This window comes from Typopeltis vanoorti, chromosome 14, assembly GCF_054136105.1.
Source record: "Typopeltis vanoorti isolate ZY-2024b chromosome 14, IOZ_Tvanoo_1.0, whole genome shotgun sequence".
NCBI classification, from domain to species: Eukaryota; Metazoa; Arthropoda; class Arachnida; order Uropygi; family Thelyphonidae; genus Typopeltis; species Typopeltis vanoorti.
Window position 1 is genome coordinate 24,625,705 of NC_143562.1, and position 19,354 is coordinate 24,645,058.

The following is a 19,354-nucleotide window of genomic DNA, read 5'->3' on the forward strand; positions in this document are numbered from 1 at the left end:
GCAATGGTAGTGGCCCACTTTAGCGAAGCAGTGCCCATGAAAGTACCTAGAAAAGGCACAGTGCAGAAACAGAACACTTAAGGGAAAGTGGCTGAAGAAAGTCTGTGAGGGAAAGGTCATTTATTAAGGGGATTCTGAACACCATCGATAATTCTTAGGGAGGTATTGTTGGGTGCTCCATTTCAAATGTGAGAACAATATTCCAAAGTTTTTCGGATGTGAGACTTAAACAGTGTTAGGAGTGGAGACGAATAGAAGTATCGTTTTGAATGGAAAAGAATACCAAGCTTTCTTGCGGATAATAAGAGGGTGTGAGTATTTTTTTTTTTTTTTTGCATGGACATTTACTAAGTTGCCTTCACCCCATTTGAGGATGTTAAGGAGGTTAATGTTTAAGTCATTGGTTATGGAAGATCTTGAGGCTTCTATTATTTAAGTAGAAGTGTCGAATGAGGAAGAACATTTCGATTCCTTGCAAACAAGTTTTATTTTGATCTAGTTGGCCGAGTGGTTAACGTATCCCCCTCTCTAATCAACAGACTGTGGATTTGAATCCCGCAGTGGGTATGGATGGTTACGATCGTAAAATTATCTCACATTGTCCACTGTGCGATCACTGCTCCACTTCTTGATGGAATTGTCCTATAGTGCCACACAGAATTACGTTTAAGTAAATGACCCTGAATATTTAAAAAAAAAATAAAAAAATGAGCGTTTGTTTATTGGTTGCCTTTCCGTTAGCAGTCCGTATAAGATGTTGCCATGGTAACAACCCACCTCACGTGACCTCCTTCATTAAGTAATTATTATCAAATTTCTGCCTATTCTGATTAGCGCATGGACGTTGAAATTCCTGTGGCGAAATTTAAATGTTAAGGTAATAATTACTATTGGCAAATAGTGATTAACATATTTAGGAGTTTGTTTATTCTATAACGCTTTTTATTTACTTACGAGGAACTCTTAATAAAATCAAATAAAAGAATATATATTTGAAGTTTCGTGTGTGTATTACATTTATGAAGTGTGCTTATTCTTCTTGCTTTTATCCAGTGGTTATTTATTGCTTTGATAATATGAAATTTATGATATTTTATATTAGCTGAGACATCCTTAACATCATTAATTAGGAGCCATTAAATCTTCCCCCCCCCTTTTGCGATGCTACAGAAAGAGGCTATGGAAATGAAAGATAAAAATAGAGTTTATTTTTAGTACCATGCTATGTTATTTTCTGTTCCATCGTATTTTTTGTTTATCATCCTTGCGATCTAAGACATTTATGGCCATTTGTCGCAATCCTCTTGGGTTCATCTTATTTGTTAGTTGGTGGTGACGTCAATTGATCACAATGGTTAAGAAGAAAAATAATACGCCTTATAAATGGTGCTTTGATTCGATATTTCCCTTGAGTTATAAAGAACTTTATATATAAAGTTATAAAGAACATAAAGAATTATTTGCACTTTTGCGTGAAAGGGATTTTATTTTTATTCTGTTAAAATTTAATTAAATACAAGGGTTTTTATTTATAAACGTATTCTAGGTCAGGAATAAAGTAGTCTATAACATACCATAATATGAATGGAGAAAATACTACAGAAAAATAAATAAAAATAAAAAATGAAAAAAAAAATGCATTTAGATGAACTGAAATTTGTTATCCGAAATACTTCTTGTGCTTTGAAATAATTCAAATATTATTTTTTTTAAAAAAAAACTTCGGTATTTTTTTCTTTTCTTAACCTCGCCCATAAAAAATTTCTTTTGCATTTTTTAAAAAAATTATCCTCTTTATTTCAATTTATAACGAACGGTATTCAGTAATTTTCCAACGTCAATCTATTTAATTGCACTTTATTATTTTTTTTAAAAAAATATTTATTTATTAGTGTATTTTTGTAGTCTGACGGTTTCTATATCGATCGAAGCGCCCTTTTTACATATTAACGGATACATACACAGAGTTCATTATTTGTTTATTTCTAATCTTTTTTTTTTTAATATTTATTTATTTATTAGTGTATTTTTGTAATGACGGTTTCTACACTCGATCGAAGCGTCCTCTTACATCTTAACAGATACACACACAAAGTTCATTATTTGTTTATTTCTAATCTTTTTTTTTAATATTTATTTATTTATTAGTGTATTTTTGAAATGACGGTTTCTACACTCGATCGAAGCGTCCTCTTACATCTTAACAGATACATACACAAAGTTCATTATTTGTTTATTTCTAATCTATGCATAGATTCCACTTTTTTTTGTGATTTTCTTCCAAACCAGTTGAACTCTTTTTTTATGATTGAAATAATGTTTTATCGCAACTATTCGATAATTTATACACACCGCTGCACCCCTTTGTTCAGTCGGAAGAACAACGTGTATACCGTTTACGTGAAAAGAGACCCGGATTGATTGAGAGAAGTATTCTACGGCTGAAGGTGACTTAGCCTATCTCATACGGCGGTAGAAGTGTTTTTCTCTCCCCGTAACTCGAGTTTTTCATTCTGCATAAAAGCAAATCGGCCAGCAGCACACGCGAATTTCAAATAAAACATACTATTGGTAGGGAGTAGGTGATGTGAGTATTGCTATATGCCATCCAATCGTTTTGGACTCGAGGTGTGAACAAAGGCTCTCCATCTCACTCGGCCTCTTGTCCCTTCTGTCATTGAAAGTTCAAGTTGCTAAGTTATTTTATGTTGTTCATCCAATTCTTTTTTGGTCTTCTTCTTCTTCTGATTCCCTCAATCTTTCCCACATAACTGCCTTTTCTAATGATTCATCTGCTCGTGAATGTCCAAAGTACACCAACTTCTGTTTAGCGATCATCGCCTCCAAGGAACTTTCTGTCTTTATATTCTCTAAAACCTTCTTATTGGTCATTCTTGTAGTCCATGGGATTCTTAATAGTCTCCTCCCCACCCATAATTCAAATGAATCAATTCGCTTTCTGTCTTTCTTCTTAATAACTCAGCTTTCACATCCATACTTGACTACTGGAAATACCTTTGCTTTGAGACTTCTATCTTTCATGGCCTTACTCACACATCTATCTTTTCATAAGGTTTAACATTGCTTTTTTTCCTTTGACTATCCTTTTAATTTCATCTTCACATTTGTTATCATTTCTTATTCTGAATCCCAGTAAATCGTAACTTTCAACTATTTCTATTTTATCTCCCTCTACTATAAATACATTTAAATTGCCAGAAATCATCAATTTTATTTTGTTGATGTTTGAATTAAGCCCCGGCTTTGTTACTTTCAGTCTTAACCAATACAATCAACCACTCCAGATCTTCCTTAGTTTCTCGTATGAGGGCTGTATCATCTGCATATCTTAAATTATTTATCTTCCTGCCATCAATCTTACTTCCAGTGGGATCTTTGTCTTAATCAGCCATTCTCATAATATATTCACTATAAATATTAAAAAAGTAGGGCAACAGTACACAACCCTGCTGCACCCCCTTTTTTCACTTGAACACTGTCTGTTTCTTCTCATTACAATCCATAGTCTGTTATTATGATCTACGCAATCAAAAGCTTCCTTATAATCAATAAAACAGGTGAATACGTCCTTCTGAAATTCTCTTATTCTTTCCATAATCCATCTAATCTCGTGTTTGCTATTTGGTCGCTAGTTCCTCTACCTCTCTTAAAGCCTTGAACATTATTATCTTTCTTGTACAAATCCTCTACATACTCTTTCCATCTTTTTTGCACTGCTTCTTCTTCTTCCATCAGACATTTTCCCAAATTATTTTTTACAACTCCTAATTTAGGAATAAACTTCTCTGTAACATCATTTATTTTCTCAACAGATCTCTTGTACTACCCATAATATCGCTTTCTTCAATTTTCTTGCACATTTTGTTTAGATGTTTTTCCTTTTGACAGTGTCATTATGTGGAGGATTAAGCTGCGAAGAAAGTGTGGCATGGAGTGTACTCCTGCAATGAGACTTCTTGGAAGTGTCACGTAATAATAACAATAAGCTCAGCCCCGACGTAATTAATAACACCCTCTAATATCCTTGTTTTCTTCGATTATGCAACAATATTGTCATGAAAAACAGGATTTACATTTTTATAGGTCCATTAGCTGCCTAATAGCAATAAGATGTTGCATAATAATAATAATTAAAAAATAATATAAAACAGTGAAGCAATAGATACAACCACAAATAGACAAATACTGAAACAATAAATAAATCATATTGAAATAATAAGTACAAAGACAAATAGGCCTGAAGAACTAAAAAGAAAGCTTCAATCCTCACATCCCATTACTCCTAGACAGTATGGAGCACTTAAAGTGCATAAGGAAGAAGTGCCACTTCGTCCGATTGTGGATGGCAGGTCACCCCCCACTTACCTATTGGCTAAGCACCTACCTAACTTACTTAAGGGAAAAATCAGACAAACAGAATCCTACAAACAAAATTCTCAACAATTTGTTGACAAACTCAGAAACGTGAAGATAACACAAACAGACATAATGGCCAGTCTAGACGTATCCTTATTCACCAATGTACCAGTAGAAGAAATCATGAACGTTATCAAAGATCTCTTTCCTGCTGATATTACAAAGATGTTCAAGCACTGCCTACAATCAAATTTCTTCAAAGTTAACAAGGTATACCAACAAATAGAAGGCCTAGCCATGGGCAGCCCTCTGTCACCACCATGTACAGACCTTTTCATGGAGAAATTTGAAAATGAAATCTTCACCAACATTACTCCTAAACCTTCAATATGGTGGAGATATGTGGATGATATCTTCCTCATATGGTAGGACAACATGGAAAACCTACATATGTTTGTCAATAGAATCAACTCACCCCACAATAAAATCAAATTGAGTCAAAAACTTTATCTCCGACGATGAAGTTCAGACAGAACTGTCCCAAATCGCTCTAACACTATCGCAAAATGGTTATCCTGGAAACATCATCAATATACAAAGATAACCAAGAAAGAACGGTCTCCCAGCAAATTTCAACAGCAGTCATCCCCTTTATGGGTTCAATATCCACCAAAATTGCGAGATTGTTAAAAGCCCATAACATCAGGGTTGTATTTAAACCAACTACTAGCATCAGACAGGCTCTAAGGTCTCCTAAAGGCAGTGTTTCATTTAATAAATATCCAGGTGTGTATAATATTCCATGCACGTGCGGTCTTTCCTACATTGGACAAACTTCGAGAAGCCTGGAAATAAGACAGAAAGAACATGTCGGCGATGTAAATCACAACAGAACGACCACCTCCTGTTTAGCACATAACTTTTCAACTTCGAACCACACTATAGACTGGAATAACAGCTCTATGCCCTACGTAGACGAAGATTACAGACATCGATTATTTAAAGAAGCAGCAGTAGTGCTACGTACAGGCAGCAACCTAAACAGAAATCAAGGGGCCATACTGAACGATACTTGGAAAAATCTAATTAATTCCCTCAGTTCAACAGAACTACAGTACGCGAATAATCATATTACGTATTTGCATGTAACGCGCGTTCATGATACGTAGTAGAACGTCACATTCATACAAAAATGTGTATAATTTAAATAGTACAAAGACAAATAGGTAAATACGAGCAACAAACAGGTCATTACTAGAACAATAAAACAAACAAACAGAAACCGATATAATAGATAAACAGCCAATAATTAACTGCCCGAAAAATAACCAGTAGACAGCTGTCTGAAGAAGCAATATATAGAACAACTGATAAATATTCCATAATAATTGATACTGTCTGGTACTTCTCAAGGCCACAGGAACAAAAAGCTCCCCCTTTCGAAAATTAAATACAAATCATGAATAAACTGTATTTTATGAATATATTTCAGATTAAAGATGAGAAGCTATGGATCGGTAGCCATATTCTTTCTGCCATTATACAGCGATCATTGTTTTCCAGTAGATGAATTACGTATTGAATAAATAAACATCTAGCTTACTGTTCTTGACGTCGTTTTTCATTATCTGAAAAATTATTAAGTACGTGAATTAAAAAAGGTTGGGATTTCGAGTCTTATTCAGTTATAAAAACATAACACGTACATACATCAAGTATAAGGTGCCCCAAAATTCACGCAAGATTTAAATTTAGCGCCATTTGTGCGGTAAAGTGTTGCCAACGAGAAAAAAAAAAAAGAGCGTGACAGCTGACAGTTCAGGGTTGTTAAAAATGACCCCACACAGCGAAGAGAGTTCGTTGAATGGATTATGGAACAACAACAAGTGGATGCTTATTTTTCGAACAAAATCATCTTCAGCGATGAGGCTCATTTTCATCTTGATGGCTTAGTTAATCGACAAAGTTGTCGCATTTGGGGTTCAGAAAATCCACGAGTGATTGTTGAGAAACAAATGCATCCACAACGTGTCACTGTTTGGTGCGGATTTTGGGCTGGAGGCATCATCGGTCCATTCTTCTTCGAAAATGCGGATGGTAAGGCAATAACAGTTAATGGTGCTCGCTATCGCGACATGATAATCCAGTTTTTTGTGCCTAAATTGCAAGATATAGATGTGGACGACATGTGGTTTCAACAAGACGGTGCCACATGCCATACTGCCCGAGAAACAATTCAATTACTGCATGAGTTATTTCCTGGTCGTGTAATTTCCCGTTTTGGTGATCAGAATTGGCCGCCCAGATCATGTGACTCAACGCCGTTGGACTTTTTTCTTTGGGGTTTTTTGAAGTCTAAGGTTTATGCCAACAAGCCCACGACCACCCACGCCTTGAAGGAGGAAATTGAGCGCTGTATCAACGAAATTCAGCCACATTTATGCAAAACGGTCGTGGAAAATTTCGACAAAAGAGTGCGTATGTGCCAGCAAAGCCGTGGATTTTGGGACACCCTGTATATAAGATGATGTTTCCGAAAAATCAAGAATTGAAATTATATATTAAAGGAATATACTACATTTTTATAAAATATAGACAAAACTTTGAGCGATCTTAATTGCACCAATATTCTTCAAAAGATAGCTTAAAGATTAATACACCATTTATTTATTTATTTAATATGCTGTAGTCAATGAAGTTTTAACTGAGGCGTGGCTATTGCTGTTATGAGTTTCGCTCTCTTAGGTTTCTTCCGAAGTTTTGCTCCCGCTGAGGGGGGGGCTTGATTTCGGGGGGTTTGCTCTGAGAGAGCATTTTGAGTCTCCGGGGTAGGTGTTCTCCGGCATGGCCCGCTGAGGGGCTATGTCGGTGGATGCTTTTCCCTGGAATATGAGCGGTTCTGCTCGGTGGTGGGGGAGCCCGTCACTAAGTGGAGCCAACGCTGAGCTGGACGGTCTTTCGGCCGTTATGGAGTGGTCTAGGGATCGTCCGAATTTTTAGAGTTGCCTTTACTTAAACATCGGCTATTGCCGTTACCTAGCCATGACTAGAGCTTTTAGCTCAATAACATTTAAAAATTTATACATTTTAATGATATAATCTTTTTTCTTATATATCCGTGTTTTTCGAAATATTTGTCTTTAAAATTTATAGATTTTAATTATAAAAATTTTTAAAACAAAAAAAAAACGAGAGAATAAAGATAAAAAAAATATCCAAATGATATTATAAGGCATCTAATATCAATCGATAATTATTTCTATATTTGCATATGTTAGCTTTAAAGTCAAGTTCCCTTTATTTTTAATAAGTATTCCAGTTTCAGCTTTTGTAAAACTTGTATTATTCAAGCAACTAGTAACAAGAAAGACGGAAGCTGTAAGGGATTTTAGTTTCCACTTCTGCTCCGCTGTCAATGTTTTACTCAAGGCAAGTAGACTGAAAAATATTTGAATAAAACATGACGTCTTCTAAGGCTATTGGAATACAAAGCTACGTATGTAAGTATATATATTTTTCTTCTGCTTACCCTTGGATTCTTGTTCTCTTTTGACTTTTCATCTTAAACTTGTTCCAGAAACCTCACCTATGAATGGTAAAAGCAAAGCTGAGCATCATATCGTATCAAGAATTGCTCTTTCAGACCCATACGTTTTCTAGAATGTTTCTTATTTCCATTACACAATAGAAATATTTCTCGAGCTTACTTGTTTACTGGTCTTTTCAAAGATTTTATTTTTCTCGAAGATTATACAAATAAAACAAAAAAAAAAAAGGAAAACAAAACTACGCAAGGAGTTTGGTTATTTATTTATTTTATTTTTTTATAGAAAGGAGAGGATTATTGTTGTTTTTGTGAAAAATATTCTGCCTGTTTTTCTAAAAAAAAAACTGAGTTCCTGGCATGTAAATAACCCACAGATAAAAGAGCAGTGACATAAAATACTCAGTTAAATAATTCACCCGAAGGTATTAATTAAAATATAAAATTAAATACATATACATTTTCGAAATAAAAAATAGACTTGCAATATTTTAATAATTCAATAGATACAGGAACGGATTGCATTGGATTCAGATTCTTTTATTGTTATTTTAGTTCTGTTATGCTATTTTTAAGTGATGCAGAAGTGCTGCCACCTATCGTGCTTTTCATTATAATTAATTGATTTCATTATTTAGCATGATACGCGAATTATAGTCACTAAAGAGATCGGATGATTCGTTGTTTTCAGGAAATTTCTCTTTTCTTTTTATTTGATATATTTTTAATTAGTTTCTTTTTCTTCTTTCAATACATTTATGTGTATTCTTTCTGAAGAAAAGCTTTATGTTCAACAAGTAATTTTCAATTAGCAAAAATACCAAATACTAAGATGTAAAGAATGAAGGCGAAAAACATCCACTTTTCAAAGTGATCGCCTGTTCGTATAAACCGAATCTCTGGTGAGTAAAAGATAAGAACAATGAACGTATTGGTAGCGCGATTATAAAGACTTGTGTTGCTTGTTGGATGCTAAGAAAAACGCATCCATCATTGTCAACAGCTGGGTAACATGAACAATGCAAGTGGCACCGAGGGGATCGCTGAAAGCGGAGAACAAACACTTTTGTTTGTGTAGTCGGAAGTCCCCCCCCCCCTTTTTTTTTTTTTTTTTTGTTCTCAACAGTAAAGAAAGGGTTATGACAGGAGCTGCAAATTTAGAAAGAAAATAAAAAAGGGATAACGAAACAGCTAAAGATATATAGGAAGACACAGAGAGAAAAATAAAGAGAGAAAAAAAATAAATGAAATAAAGACCGATGAAAAATTAAAAAAAAAAATCCTCAAATAAAGAGCCAAAGGGATTTCTTTCTGCGATGTAAAATTATATATCGTGGATATCAGATTAAATTCAGCATTATTTCAGAGACACTGTTTAAGTAAATGTCTCACTCTTAAAATTAGGCGATCTCCCAGACCACTCGAAACGAGTGACCGTCCAACTCGGCGTTGGTTCCACTCACCCCACTACTGAGCAGAACGTTCATATTCCAGGGAAAAGCACCCACGATACGGACCACGCCCTCCCCGGAGACTCGAAATGCTCTCAAAGAAAACCCACCGAAATCTCCTCAGCGGAAGAACAAAAAAAAAAAAAAAAAAAAAATTCACATTTGACGTCCGTAGACGCCGTATGGTCACTGCGGTACCTCGCATGGTTTTGGTAATAATGTTTTCTTCTCGAATAATTGGTAGGGTCGCAGATTCCCTTCCCACACAAATTTTATAGAACAATCGCATCGCATTACAAACACCTATACTCATACTCAAGTCCAGAATTCGAACCCAGAGCGGACACGCCAAACTACTGCAGAGGTTAACGTAAAATGACCAGATAACTTACATGCATATGTTTATGTGTTCACTTGTATTTTTCTTAAGCAAACTAATGGTAAGTGTGTAAAAAAAATTACTAAACTAAAGAGCTAAAATGCTTTAATTGGTGATATAAAATTTTATTAGTCAAGAAAATATTAGATACAGTATTATTTCAAAGCCAAATCTAGAAATTCTGGAAGCAAATGCCTAAAAATGTATTCCTGTAAGCCCTCTGTTAATATTACCTTACGAAACTTTCATAGATTCTACATTCGGCTTTGAAATAATGCTGGATCTAATATCCACTTGACTTATATAATTAAATAATTCATTTTTTGGAGGCTTCTAATCAATTCAGATATTCATTGGAAAAGCGAACTTTGGTTGAAAATTTTGACCTTTTTAAATTTCTCTATTGAACGCATTTTGTATTTTATTCGGCAATATTCCTCCTTTGATGCAGCTCAAATACACAGTCATTTGTTTCCTGTCAGAATTTTTCAATATTTAAAACTGTTTTTTCCAATTATAGCAGTATTGATTACCGATGTAGCCGTACAATACTCTGAAGATACGATAGTCACTCTCTTCTCATTAACACTAATTCGATATGGTGAAGCTCATAAAAAACATTTGCCTGATATGCACACTCCAGATGGCTTTGCATTTCCATGTTAGAAAATCAACGGTTGACAACATCAAGTTCCCGCTATTGACTGCTGTTTTGTTGAGATTGTGAAGAACACAATAAAACTCCTAATCATGTATTTCTTCGCAGGGAAGTCGTTCAAAACGAATGTAATTAGATAAAGAATTTTCTAGAAGTGTAATCATGTAAGGTGTGTTTTCTATTGGCACTTGTGCGCACGCACACACGCATTTTTTTTTTTTTTGTGTGTGTGTTTATTTTTCTTTACCTTGAATAGATTATTTTTGTGCTCTACAGCTTATCTCTTTATTATGAAAAGAAGAGAAAAAAAACATATACACTGCACTTTCAAAAATATTAGAACAACAATAGCTGTCAACAATTCACATGGCAAAGACGTCACCACTATGGACCAATAAATGAAATATTTGGAAGACAAACGGATTTGTTTTCTGACCTAGTTAGCCTATAATTAGCATATCCCCCTCTTCACTCAACCCCTTGTGGGTTTGAACACCGCCGTGGACATGGGAAATGATTTTCATCTTTCGGTGTGAGATTACATTGCCTCTTACTGGAGGCCTGAGGTGGCTTGAAAAAAAAATTCCGTGTTCTGTCACTAGGAGCCAGGTTTCATGCCCTCTCAATATATCTTGACCGCTAATTCTTAGCTGGAGATTGTTTCGGACCAGTATGCCCTATATGGTGACAATGTTCAGATGGATCTGAACTCTTCCAACAGGACAAGGAGCCCTCGCACGCTGCTATGCAGGTGGGCATTATGTTTAGGTTCATGAGTGTATGAGTGAAGAAAGGATATTTGTAATCATTTGAACATTCTGTGCAACAGTTTGCAAAAAATTAATTGCAAATAATTAATTATTCTTCTATTCATGAGTAATGTGTGTGTGTGTGGAAGAGAGAAAGAACATTAAGAGAAAGAAACAAAGATAATTAACTTTTCTGTTTGAGATTTTGTCTCTGAAAATGGTCTCTACTTCATTAATCTTCGTAAGGTCGAAGATCAAATTACGGATCAATTTGGAATATGAAATATGTACTGAGCAATGAGAAAAGGCACAATTAATGGATTTAAATATTTGATCGTTTAACTTTCTTAATAGGTAGTTATAAATAGAAAGTTCCGATTAATGACACAATCTCGACTATCGATTGGTCTTACTGCTATTAGTTTTATCGCCGCAGGACAGTGGCAAGATTAATTGAAAAATAGTGATTATTGCCACAATGAACTGAGTAAAGGTATTGCCAGCAGGGGGGAAACAGATAATTGAAGTCATAAAAAAACATTAAATTAACGATTTGAATGCAATTCATAATGGATGGAATTTTCTTAAAAGAGACTTCAGAAATTAATACTAGAAAACGAGGCTTTCTCAGAAATTAAGATTTAAATACATATAAATATAAATAAACAAAACCGTCCTTATAAGGACTGGCTTAAAGGGGCGAAGCAAGAATGCTTTTCATCTTCCCCGTTATCTGTAGAGGACAGTGTAGGGATAAGGTGTTAATAAGCAATTAATTAAAGCTCTGATCATGGCAGGAGGGTAACAGCAATAGCCGAGCCTCAGTTAGACTTCATTGCCATATTTAAAGGTAAAGCCGTCTCTAAAAATTCGGACGATCCCTAGGCCACTCAATCGTGGGCGAAAGACCGTCCATCTCAGCGTTGGCTCCACTCAGTGATGGCCTTCCACCCACCCGCCACCACTGAGCAGAACCACTCAAATTCCGAAGAAAATCATTCACCGACAAAGCCCCTCAGCGGAGAACACTTTCCCCGGAGACTCAAATTGCTCCCTTAAGGCAAAAACCTTAAGAGAGCGTACTCGAAAACTCTCGAATCTCAGCGCCCCTGGGGGGTAACAGCAACAGCCGAACCTCAGTTACACTTCATTGCCTACAGCATTGCTATCCATTACCCTCCAAGGCGATGTGTAAGTAAAGCCAACTCTAAAAATTCGGACGATCCCTAGACCACTCAATAGTGGTCGAAAGACCGTCCATCTCAGCGGTGGCTCCACTCAGTGATGGCCTTCCACCCACACACCACCACCGAGCAGAACCGCTCATATTCCGAAGAAAAGCATTCACCGACAAAGCCCCTCAGCGGGCCGTGCCGGAGAACACTTTCTCCGGAGACTCAAATTGCTCCCTTAAGACAAAATCCTTAAGAGAGCGTACTCGAAAACTCTCGAATCTCAGCGCCCCTGGGGGGTAACAGCAACAGCCGAACCTCAGTTACACTTCATTGCCTACAGCATTGCTATCCATTACCCTGATTAGTAAGTAAAGGGTAAAATCTCAAAAAATCGGACGATCTCTAGGCCACTCCATAGTGGGCGAAAGACCGTCCATGTCTCAGCGTTGGTTCCACTCATTGACGGCCGCCCCGTCCAAGCACCCCGACGGGCTCCCCGTTTAATAAGCAGAACCGCTCAGCGTTGGTTCCACTCAGTGTCGGCCGCCCCGTTCAAGCACCCCAACGGGCTCCCCGACTCCTGAGCAGAACCGCTCAAATTCCGAGGAAAATAATTCACCGACAAGAACCCCTCAGCGGGCCCTGCCGGAGAACACCTTCCCCGGAGACTCAAGGTGCTCCCTTAAGGCAAAAACCCTAAGGGAGCAAACTCAAAAACTCATCACCCAGGATAACAGCAACAGCCGAACCTCAGTTTACTTCCTTGGTTCAGCATTGCCATCCATTACCCTGATTAGTAAGTAAAGGGTAAAATCTCAAAAAATCGGACGATCTCTAGGCCACTCCATAGTGGGCGAAAGACCGTCCTTGTCTCAGCGTTGGTTCCACTCATTGACGGCCGCCCCGTCCAAGCACCCCGACGGGCTCCCCGTTTAAGCAGAACCGCTCAGCGTTGGTTCCACTCAGTGTCGGCCGCCCCATCCTAGCACCCCGACTCCTGAGCGGAACCGCTCAAATTCCGAGGAAAATAATTCACCGACAAGAACCCCTCAGCGGGCCCTGCCGGAGAACACCTTCCCCGGAGACTCAAGGTGCTCCCTTAAGGCAAAAACCCTAAGGGAGCGAACTCAAAAACTCACACCCAGGATAACAGCAACAGCCGAACCTCAGTTTACTTCCTCGGTTCAGCATTGCCATCCATTACCCTCCCAGGGTATTGGCTATCAATACCTTTGGAGGGTAATGAATCAATCACCGATTTTTTCATAGGTCTATTTCAACCTCAAGATATTAAAAATATAAAGGTTTCTTTAGATTTTTAATATTTTTAAAAATAATTTATAAATTATTTTTATTAAATTAAACAAAATTAGCAATCAAACATAAGTTACATTATTATTTCTAATAAAATTAAAAAATATCTGAAAAAGTGTAAATGCATTACTAACAACAATCGAGTTGAATTGCTTTAAAAAGAACTTGGCCGTCTTCATGCCTCCCCCTCCCCCATTTCTCCCAGATGCAAATAAACTATTCTTTATATCCTTTTCTTAGCTGTACCACGAATATTTAACAATGATGTCCCTCCTAGTCAAGTCCAGATGTCCCGCATTTTCTGATGCTACAAGAGAACATCACTTAAATAGGATCATTATTGTGGCTTGCATTGGTCCTAATGGTTGTGTCGCTTAAAATATCCTTGCAGTCTGCAACTACCGTTAACCATTAGGTTATGTCTGCTTCTGTGTGTATTCAATAGCTAGTCGGGACTAACAGAATATCAGAAGCTACGATTAAAAAAAAAAAAATCATTAGAATTTAAAATGCTGATAATTTCTATAGTAAACGGGATATATCAGTTGATCCAATAGAAGCCAAACACAGTTTTAAACGTTGAAGTACGATAATTCTTACAAGGTATTGCAAATCAAATTTTAAGCATCATATCAAGACGTATGTATCTGAATTAGCCTTTCTATGTAACATGAAAGATAAATTTAAAAGTCTTGTGTGTAATAAATATCTCGAGTGCTCTTACAAATGTCTAATATTCTGTTTTTTCAATTCTTGAATTTTCGTAACGGGTATTGAATTCGAGGCATCTATCTCTCAGCTACTCTGTTGCCATGGTGATCGATCCAAAGAATACCAGAGAAAAGGCATTAAGGAAATGAACTAAAGCACCATTGGAGAAACAGCTTAAAAATCAAGATAGCCATTGCAAAAAAAAAAAAAAAAAAAAAAGGAAAAGAAAGAAAAAGAAACTCTTATTGTTAAGTGACGTCTTACAAATGTTTCGAAAAATATATTAAAAATTAGTTTTATGTCAAAAGAAAGCGATTTGGTACTCGAATACCATTTTTAACATTTGTGTCACATAATGTCAGAGAAACTATAGAAAAAAAAATAAAAAATAAAATAAAAAATATTGCGCATAAACAACCAAAGACCGGGAAGGTTACATTACGCATGCGCAGTGAAAACCAACCATCTTGTTCCCTTTTGGTACAGAGTTAATGCTCTCTCTTGCATCTAAACACAGACACCGAGTAATTACTTTTGTATGCTACAACAGGAAGAATTAATACAGTATGTCAGAAACATCTGGCTGCTGTAAATATCCTTTATAACATACACCATTAAGGCACGTTAGATTCCAAAGTTATGCGACTTAATTATCAAAGCTAGACAACGTAACAACAAATAGGCTTAGCTAAGCCTACTTTGGTTGTTATAATAAAATAAAATAAAATAAAAATAATAATATAACTGCGCGTGTACATATTTATTGTACTTTATATTCATCTGTTTTTTTTTTTTTTTTTATATTCAACAAGTTCTATAGTTACGGTTGCTAAGGGTGCGTAATTGTCAACGACAATGATTGAATGAATGTGATAATCAATAATGGTAACATTGAAAGCGTTCCTTTTTTTTTTTTTTTTGTATGCTTAACACTACAACATAATTTATTTATGATAAAGCAATCAATATGCTGGATAATTCTCCTTTTTTTTCTCGTGTTGAAATGGTAGCCATTCTGTAATACCGATGAATTTTTAATAATGTTAGAATTTTTGCATTCTCTTAGAACTATAGAGGAAATCTCTGAAGAGAATACAAAATCGATAGTGCATTAGCTTTTTGTGATAATGCAATGGAAAGTATTCCACAAGCACATACGAATTCTCTCTCTCTCTCTCTCTCTCTCTCTCTCTCTTTCCCTTTCTTATACCAGTGCGATCCTAATTCGATCTTGTCCTTTATGCTTGATTCTTCATCATTGTATTAGAATCTTTGACATTTTTTTTTTTTTTTATAACTAGCGTCTTTATGTTATTGTCAATGTTGGCGAAGTCTCCATTTTCGACTATACGTAAAATGGTTGGTTAAAGTTAAAATATGAATGCGAGGAATCGATATTATTTGTGAGAACAAGGTCGTTCTATTGCATCTTTACCTATCTTGTAATACAGAACACGCAATATCGACTTACTAACAACCTTCACTTTCATTATTCAAAATCATCAGGGGAACTTCCCTGACGACAAACTCCACCCTAAACTGCACGTACTGCATTGTCGACCGCCACGGTGATTAACCTTAATATTAATATTTCTCAATGTCTTCTTATTTTGCTTGACAGAGTCTTAGTGTTCGAAGTATAGAGAAATGGTTGTTTTTTTTTGTGTGTGTGTGTCGAAATACCAAGATTATTAACTAATTACGTTATATCTGTCAAATTTTGTACTTCAGTGGTCGTTTTTGTTTACTCTAGGGTAGAGACAAAATCAAGTTTTGAGGTTAAAAAACTTTTTAACATCCGCCTGAGACTGGTTAACTCAGCTTTGCTAAAAATATTTTTTTCCATTATCAGAAGAGAAGGAAATTACAAGACATGGAGATGAAAAAATAATGGATGGATAGAAGATTGAAGTAATGTAGAGAAAGGAGGGAAGAGAGAGAGAGAGAGAGAGAGAGAGAGAGAGAGAGAGAGAGAGAGAGAGAGAGAACAACAACAACAAAAGATAAGAGAGTAAGAAAAGTTAGAGAAGACAGAAAGAGTGAGGGAGAAACATGATCAAGGAACGAGAGAAAGTGGAAGACATATTCTTAATTGCTATCTGTCAAGTAATCTGTTTTATTCGCCAAATGCACAGCCTTCAACGTAATTAGCTTCCGTGTTGAATAAAATTATAGAAGTCGCTGCCAACTTCTCACATTTTATTGATTTGTGCAGACGGTAAGGCGACTTGTTTATTTAGCGCTTTGGCTGGCCCAGCAAGACAGTACATATGTTACGTGTCTTGTATTAATAGCGTAGCAAGCTGATTGTCAAATAGCCACTTTCTATGATTACTTGCGAGAGGAAATCCTATCCTTCACTGCACAGTTTTTCGCAAGAAACATCTACAAAATGAAATCCAGCCCTTAGCAACAACGACGCTGTCTTTCCTAAGCCGAACAACCAAACCAGCACACAAATACAACACAGAGAATCTTCTAATAATGGTTAACCCAATACGATTGATTATTGTTAAATATGAAATAAGCCGAGCACATGTTAACAATGAAAACTGTCTCTATGGCAACTAACTATTCAATGAAATTTAATAGCAGCAGTTAGGCCTACATAACGAACAATCTATAATTAAATTAGTGGGACTTTGCACTTGTTATTAGGAGAAATGTACCTTTCATTCACCTGAAGAAGATCCAGTTGCATTGTTGTCCCAAGCATGCGCAATTAGATCTGCCTTTTATCCAATCACTGACGTTACTAAAGTAGGCTATTTTATTGCATGAGATGCTCTGTCTGTAAGCCTTTCTTTAGGCAACTCTATATAACTTACGATGTAACAGAGAATTAACAATTTTAGTAGAATTCTTAGTGGATTGTTATTTTTATTATTTTTTCTCTGAGCGATCATTTTTCATTTTTTTTTTTTTTTTAAGTTCGTCGAGTTTATTGAATTTAATTTTATCTAATGTGTTTGTGGCTATGGTCCAAATAAATAAATGAAATTATAAAACGCTGTATACATTTTGGAAATAAAATATTAACAGTGTTTCGTGTGGTAGTATGACCGCTTTGCTTCGTGCATTGAAAAGCCACCAGAATATTTTTAGGTCAGTTCTTTTGAGGACCAGTAAGTACATACACGCTAATCTCTAATTCCCACAACAACCAAGAAAATTTCTCCAACAATATTCCCTAGACAGTTTAAAAATACTGAAAACAAAATGTAGATTTTTTTTTTCTTTCTTATTTCCTTCAATTTAAAAGTTACTCTTGAGAACTATAGCAAATAATTTACGTTACGGGATTTAGTATATAATTATATACTGCAAAACAAAACACCGGAAGTGAATGCTGAAACTAATGAGATAAGACAGATAAGCTACGTAGTAATTATTTGTAAGAAGAAAAAAAAAAAGCAGCTTTGTTATAACCTTCTATGGTTGTAACGTGGTCTGACAATGACCAAAAAATTTAAATGACTCGAAAAACTTTAGTATAGATAGCAAACTTCATCAAAATTCGTCCACTACTGCATATACTTGCATACTTTTATACAATCCATTACCGTATAAATTAATTATTGTTCGAAGTTCTTCCTCTTTAATAACAAATAATTTCTATATCTTTAGCGTATTAGTTAAAACTAGCTTAAACTGGCTGAACATTTGCGATTAACTATATTATTGCAACAGCGTTGTATTTCTTCTGATAGAGAGGAAATTAATTGGGTTATTCGAAGACTTTAGATGCTTGTTCATTGTTCTGTTTAGCACCGCGAGCGCGCGCGTGTGTATGATGATTTGTTTTACAGAAATATCTGGACAGCGAGATTGTTTTCTAATTGTTACAATCAGAAAACAATAAATAACACATTTCTCAAGAAAATAAATAAATACATTGGTACAGCATACACAACAAGAAACTGATAAATGCATTCGAATAATAAATACAACAATCTAGTGTTTTGTTGTATCTATTGCTTCCATATATGCATATACGCTTTTATTATTTATTTATTTTAAATTTCTTATTGATTGATTTAGTGTATTTATGTTCTAGTTTAACACTGCAGTCTAACAATGCTATTGTTACGTATACCAGGATCATTCCGAAGTTTTGCACACTGTACTCCTGTTGTCAAACCAAATATTTATTCACAAAATACATTTACAGGCATCGACATAATCGCCATTTTGCCTTATCTTTGCTATCCAACGTTTGGATAGGTCATATATTTCTGTCAGAAATCCTTGTTTTGTTGATGTGTTTGATAAGTGCGGTCACTTCAATGATATCTCGTCAGTGTTCGTGTTGTAGTTCCCATGGAATGGTTCTTTCAATTTAAGGGATATGTCGAACTCTAGAAGGATCATATAATGACTGCTACGGGGAGGGAGTATACGGCATCATTTGCCATCCATGATTATCTGTATGATGACGTATTTCACGTGAAACAGGCCATTATCATGCGAAATCGAGGCAATATTCAACGTGACCTAAGATTTTTAAGTTTTAATTTAAGTGTGGGAAGCCCAATATGCTATAAAAGCACACAATTTTATTATTATTATTATTATTATTATTATTATTATTATTATTATTATTATTATTATTATTATTATTATTATTATTATTGTTATTATTATGCATAACCACTCAGTTTTAAATAATTTGAAGGTGGAAACTGTTGCATCATTTCACGCATTCGCAGTGTGCAGAAGCAATCCCAATAATAAATTTACATAAATTAAATACATTTAAACTGATTAAATAAATAAAGAAAGAAAAATTAAATTAAATTAAAATATTAATAAATTAATTAGAAAAATTTTTTTAAATGACCCTCATGCATATCTATAACTTTTTTGAGGGGGGGGGTTAGGAAGTGAAAATCTAAAAGCCTGCACACACACAGAGAGAGAGAGAAAGAGAGAGAGAGAGAGACCAGGAATAGTTGACAATAAAAGATAAATATATTGATGTCTAATCTAATGTAGG

General features: G+C 35.4%; 1 protein-coding gene across 3 annotated transcripts in view; it reads right to left on the bottom strand.

Moving 5' to 3' along the window:
• The window catches only part of LOC150099311 (suppressor of lurcher protein 1-like), a 118,105-nt gene that overhangs the window by 65,784 nt on the left and 32,967 nt on the right, over positions 1 to 19,354 (bottom strand). For 2 of the 3 annotated variants that reach the window (XM_090403641.1, XM_090403643.1), the window contains exon 1: positions 7,907 to 8,045. The exons of the other annotated variant lie outside the window; for it this stretch is intronic. The gene's annotated coding sequence lies outside the window, so the exon portion shown is untranslated. Of the gene's footprint in view, positions 1 to 7,906; positions 8,046 to 19,354 lie in introns of those variants that run through there. 3 annotated transcript variants of the gene reach the window in all.